The sequence below is a fragment of the Epinephelus moara genome, chromosome 7 (genome assembly GCF_006386435.1).
Source record: "Epinephelus moara isolate mb chromosome 7, YSFRI_EMoa_1.0, whole genome shotgun sequence".
Taxonomy (NCBI): Eukaryota; Metazoa; Chordata; class Actinopteri; order Perciformes; family Serranidae; genus Epinephelus; species Epinephelus moara.
The window spans coordinates 24,555,092-24,561,561 of NC_065512.1; the positions used below are offsets into that span (position 1 = coordinate 24,555,092).

The 6,470-nt window shown below is 41.0% G+C and overlaps 1 protein-coding gene across 1 annotated transcript in view; it reads left to right on the forward strand.

Moving 5' to 3' along the window:
• The first annotated feature begins 213 nt into the window (after positions 1–213).
• The window catches only part of ikzf2 (IKAROS family zinc finger 2), a 48,532-nt gene continuing 42,275 nt past the window's right edge, over positions 214–6,470 (forward strand). The window contains exon 1 of the mRNA XM_050048527.1: positions 214–261. The gene's annotated coding sequence lies outside the window, so the exon portion shown is untranslated. The remainder of the gene's footprint in view (positions 262–6,470) is intronic.

Consider the following 6,470-nt stretch of genomic DNA (forward strand, 5'->3'; position numbering starts at 1 on the left):
TTCCACCAGTTTGAGAAAAGAATGAGTAGGATAAAATTAATACTTTTTGATTTACAGTCAGTTTAACTATTATTAGGTCCATTTGCTTCAAGAACATTGGCATTTTAGAATAGAGCAGATGAACTCACAAGTGTTATCTTTAAAAATGGAAGTTTAAAGTTATCAGCGCAACATTAATGTCAATCACATTTTACACACAGTTTCGACAACCTTCATCTTCTGCAGCCATATTCAGATGGGAAACCATTTCTATTTATAGAGGTAAGTTAATTTGCATTATCAATTTTTGTCCTCACTGACTTCTGTTGTCAGTCTGAATATCTTTTAAAGTCAATCAGCATTTATGATTGCATGGTAGCTGATTGCCCAAGTAAATGCATTCAGATATGTTGTTGAACTTGAATATCCTGATGAAACATTTTTCAGTTGGCGGTGTGACTTTGGTGATCCCCTGTTGCACCATTGTTTGGTCAAAAATTTGAATTTGTTACATAATTTGTTAATGATGAAACACTTGCTAAACTTTGCCATCATTCCCTTATGCACTTTCTGCATTTTTAGCATGGTAGTGCGCTAAACTAAAATGTTGCACATGCTAAACATAATGCTAAACACAATGCCTCGTAACATCAGCATGTCAACACTGTCACTGTGAGCTAATGCTAGCATTTAGCTTGAAGCACCTGTGCGTCTGTGTCTAAGTACTAGTGACACACGGGTCAATGATCTGCAGCCTGGGTGGTTTGAGTACACTTGTCAGAAAATATTGCAAGTTTCAGGTGGTCACATTATGAAGTGACAAAGCAATGCTCTGAGTAAGTTATTATTAACTTACAGATGCATTGTGCAGTGACACAACTTCTCCCTTCTCTACCACTCTTTCCACTTCTCTGTCTATCTCACACAGCGAGTGAATTTCCGTTGTTTGGCTTTTGACCAGGAAAATCTGTCGAAGTGTGACATATTTAAATCTCCCAGGTTATGACCTGAGATATGTGTCCTGTAAAAATATTTCCCTCTGCAAATATGTAGGCCTAACACCATCTCCTAACAGCAAGCAAGTGCCTAATCTCGAGTGACCAGCCGCCCTTACATCGGAATGGGAGTCTGGGGACATTCGTCTTTCGTTTTGTAATAGAAATGTGCGGGGATATCCAGACCACGTGACGGCGTTGCCATAGGTATGGCACGTGTGTTACACGCTTACAGTGGGCCAGGCTTGCAATCAAACTTATACCGTATCCCGTCGGTAAACAGGCCAAAACATCTCTCTTCTCCTGCATAAGGAATTTTAGACAGAGTCGCTGTAAATCCCTAATTTCTCCAGTCTTGTGGACGTTGCAGCTCTGCAATATAGCTGAATCAAATGAAATCATATCCATTTTAATCTCTTCTTGCGATGCACTAAACAGTTCCTTTTCTGTTGTACTATGGACAACAATTCGGGGAACAGCAATTCCGGTGTAGGCGAGTGTAAGGCAAAGCTAATCAGCCGTTGGTCGAGGAAGTACGGAAGTACACGGATTTGGATCCAATCACATCACTGTTGCTGGGAGCCAGCGCTAGTTCTATTACAACTTTCCTATGGGAATGTCCACAGACGACAGAGTCAGCCAGCGCGCTGACATCATCGGCGTCTGTGTAAGAGACTAGCAAGTGCCTCTCTGTCCACATGAAACCCATTAAATAAGCTGTAAACTACAAAAACATCATGTAAACAAATGGCTGTACTTATCAGCTGTGCACTCATGTAAACAAACCATGTAGGTTATCAGCTGTGCCCTTGAGATCATAGTTAAGATGTAACCTTTTTAAAGATGGATGAGTACTTGCTGTCTTCCACCTTTGTACTTTTTTAAAACAGAAAACACATTTTATATTGTGATATTTACTGGAGATATCATACACATACCAACAGCAAGTAGGTTGTTATTAGTGATGGTCATGATCAGAAACTTTTGTGGGTTTGCAGGTCATGTTTGGGTCATTGATTAATGCATTAGTTTACAGGTCTAACGGGCCAGGTTGGTGTGGGCCTTTAAAAAACCCTGACCCACGCATGACTGCAGACTCATAGATTTAAACCTTTAAGAAGACATTGAGAAATGATTAATCAGTAAATGAATAAAGTTTGAAACCTGTCCAGGTCCTATTTTGTTATTCTGGCTTATAAACAAAGTTTAGCTCAAAGTTTTTAATTTGTAGTTTGTTGGTGAAGCAAGTGCAAGTTTATCAATTAGGAATCCAGTGCTGTTGGACACATCTCTTGTTCCAAGGTGTAAATCCCTGCAAATAATTTTAATTCGTAAATATCAAAATATGGTTCAAATGGACGAAAAATAAGCACTTTTTTGTTTTTCACTCACTGATCTTTTTTTACTGATGTAAACATGCACATGCTCTGTCAACAACATTCCATAATACTTTTACATAACAGTAGTATGTTATCCCCTTGGTAATTCCCTCATTAAAAGAATTTGTTGATCCCATTTAGCCCCACTCCAAGCCCACGGAGCACTCTGAGGTCGTTTTGCCACATATGAGGTGTGACCAATCAGATTCACAATGCTAGTGTAATGACATCGCTCATCCCATGCCCTTGAGCGACTGCAGCTGACTTGTGCGTGCTAAATGAGATTTTTCTCAAACCTTTTGAAATACATTTTCCCTTCACTGTGACCCAAATCTGATAACATTGTTGAAGCAAAATTATGTCAAACCCTCGATGGAACAAAGTGGAAATGTCTTTTCATTGACACGTCAGATTCCGGTCTGTTGTTTATCTGTCTATAATGGAATAAAGGTCCGTTGTGCAATTCAAAGACAATCTTTCAATGCACTTCCTTTCATGGAACAAAACCTTAGCTTCATACAGTTACAAGATGTAGCACTTAATTGGTCACAAGCTCAAGTCTTCTCCTATCACTGTGACAGGGAGTGCAGCACTCTGTCTTAAACTACTGCAGAACTCTGGCAGTGGAAGGTAATAGTGGAGTGCCATGCTGCTGGAGGGCCATTACAGCTCATGCTCTCTGAGGTGGAAAAGCAGTGATCAACAGAAATGAAATGGTCATACTGTCATCGGAGAGCACAGATCAATCCAGGACAAAGTAAAGTACATTGCTGGAGCTGCCTGACAGAGAGGTGATGGGTTACTTTTCCATGGCTGGACTCCAAGGCCCCACCAACAAACAAAAAAAGACTGCTTTGAAAGTTGTCATGACAAGGAAAGGGGGAGGGGGCACACACATCTTCATGTTTTTAAAAACTGGAGAGCTTCTTGACCTTGGCCACGATGAAGTGTCTGCCAGCTGCCTCTGCATGGTAATTTCGTCTGTTTGCCATCTAAGCCTCTCGCTGGATCTGCTGAGCCCTTGCGGGGCACTGAAGTCATGATTATAAATCCCGGGTAAACAGTGAGCATCAAAACGCCATAACAAATCCAGAGAATTATTGGGGTGGTACTACGAGGCCATGTGTGATTGGAGTCTGATGTAGTACAGAATCAGGTGATATGTCATGCCTTCAAAACCCCTTTCTCTAATCTGTAAAGCATTTTTTTCCCCCCACAAGGTCAAGGATGACTGACTGACTATCTGTGCATTTATGTGTTTGTGTGTGTGTGTGCAGGGAGGACCTCTCGCACAAAGCAGACGCCCACACACAAAACACAAGCTCACACATCTTGGTGCACACATGCACAACAACAAACAGCATAAATGAAGGGGGCAAGAGTGGAGCGGGTATGCTCTGCAGGCAGATGTGCTCTCTGAATGTTTTCAAAGTCTCTGTATTGCCTCGGTTGCTGTTCTGCAATTTCACAGCTCAGGGTGTACAGACACGGTGAGAATAAATTAAACAGTCTATTGACCTTACTTTGTCTGCATCCAACTTTAAAATGAATCGCACTCAATGAAAAATGATTCGGAGAGCACCAAATAAACGTCGAAGAAGGACTGGATTTTTATTGAAGAAGTAGCAGGAGATGGACAGGTGCGGTACAAATTGAACAACAAGTAATACTGTGAGGAAGTGTCTGAGCCTTAACGTTACAATTTCTGACAAAGGGTTAAAAAAATGTGCTTAGAGTTTGGATTACGTTTTTAATATGTCATATTTTTGCATAAGGTTGCATGAAATAACACAGGTTAGACATAAATGCAGAGCAAAACAATGCACCGACTAATTTCCTATTAGCTTTAGCTTGGAGCATCCACACCACCTCTCATACATTCTCAGTAAGAGCCTGTTAGTAGAATGGCCTATGTGTTATTCCACATATACAAATGAACACTATCATAAATAATCATCCTACTTGTCTGCTTGTCAGACATATAAAGACATGTTTAGATAACCAAACAAGCTCGTATATACTTCATTCATATCGATCACTCTGAATATTGGGGTTGCTTCTATTGGCATCGTGGACGCAGGGGAAAATGAATGTATTCACAGAGAGGCTAAAAAAACTGACCCGCTATCGAATTCCAGTTGAATCAGATGCAATATAAACATAAATCACAATCAGCCTCTGTATACAGTGTGTCGTGTGTTGCTAAAATAACAGATGTAGCCGAGTTGTTATTGTACTGCAGCGGTCTGTTGAGCACTCTACTGTATATCGACCTCTTGTTTTCAGTTAATAGATTCAGTAAAAACCCTGGCGGGGCTTTGAGAGGTGTTGGTGTTATATGGGGTTGAGTGGCTGTCAGTGACTGGGAACAGTTAGTCAGTCACCCATGCAGGTGTTGCTGCTGGGGCTGAGCCCTCATGGAGGACCCAGTGATTGTCTGTGGGCAACAACAACAGCAGTCTTTTTGCCCGGCATGTCCTAATCCTTCTGTCCAAGCATTTATCATTATGGAGTGTATATAGGCTACAACAAACATGGACTGTAGGCATGCAAACTTATCAGGGGTGAAACAAGTGACAAAGATGTGAAGCCCCTAGAGGGGTCTGGGACATGCCTCTTTCTTGGGAAGAATTTTTTAATTTAAATATTGCCTTTAAAGAGTGGATTTACAGTCAATTTTAGCATGCGGATATCGGGAAGAACTCACCCTAGAGTTAATATTATCTTACCGCTATAAAAGTAATGTATTCAATTGGCCGCCCACGAGTCACATCCAGCCCAGAAGCAAGCTACGAGTGGCCTGGCTAGGGATTGGTGCGAAGACCAGGAAGTAAGCAGCCTGGGGCAAAATGAATCAAGACCATAGTATTAATAAGCTCAGACATGATCAGCTCTTTCATCGTTACTTTTTAAAGTTTTGGTTTCATGTATCATCATGCTGCAGATTCTCTCCTGCATTCTGCATGGTGACCTCCTCCACACACACGCAGACATACATAAACCCAACAGAGTGAAGTCAGACAACAGCAGAGAGGCCACGGTGCAGATGAAGGGAGTATAACCTCAAGATTACTCTAGCTGACAAGTACGCTTGTTACTCTACGTAAGTGCAATAAAACCTTTGCTAGTAAAAAGCCAGTGCTTTATCAATACACGTGTTCAGCATGTAGAAAGACATATTTCAATCTGCTCTGTCCACAGTCTCTAATTAACCGCTATTATGGTTTACAATCGCAGTTTGCACAAGCACATCATGCTAGCAGGACCAATAGCAAATAGTTAAAAACAAACTAAAATGAAAGCTGTCTGTGTGTAGGCTGTTTAACTTAGTTTGTCACTTATCTTTGAGTGTTCCCGAGAAACCCTACCTGTGGACAGTTGAGTGTCCAAAGAGCAAGATGAATGATTGCTACTGATGTCTGTTCTTCATGCTTACTGTACTCAGGGATGGGCAGTATTTCTATTACTTGTATTTAAAATACGTATTTCAATTACATTTGAGTATTTTGTAATTTGTATTTGATAAGGCCTATAAAAAGCAAATGTAATTTGTAACAAAATACTTTTGAGTGGAGTCATTTTGTATTTAAAAAATTTAAATTTAAAATACTTTCTCCATGAATCAAAAAACAAAAATAATAGGCTACACATTCTTATAATGTTGGATGTAACACTATATATATATATATATATATATATATTAAATATTTTTATCTATATGTTTTTTTAAACTTTGGCCATTCAATGTGCCCTTCAATGACCTAGTGGTCTGTTTTACTGGACTGTGCATAACATAGGAAATTGTATGTTGTTGTGGTTGATGCTTGGGATGAGTATGCTACAAATGAATTGCCCCACGTGGGATCAATAAAGTTGTCTGAATCTAAGGGCTCTAGTTTCCCGGCGCAGCACAGGGTGGCTCAGGGTGGCGAACCCCACGCAGAGCTAGTTTCGAGCAGAGCAACCCGAGGCGCGCTCAGTTTAGTAGTTTGGCAGACCGAGGTGCGCTGAGATGGGTGTGGCGGCGCAGCAGGGGGAGGTGTCGACAGATCCAGCTTGGCGCAGTGACAGTTTCGTGCCAAAAGGCTTCGCCGAAGGTGCGCTAAAAGCTCGCCAG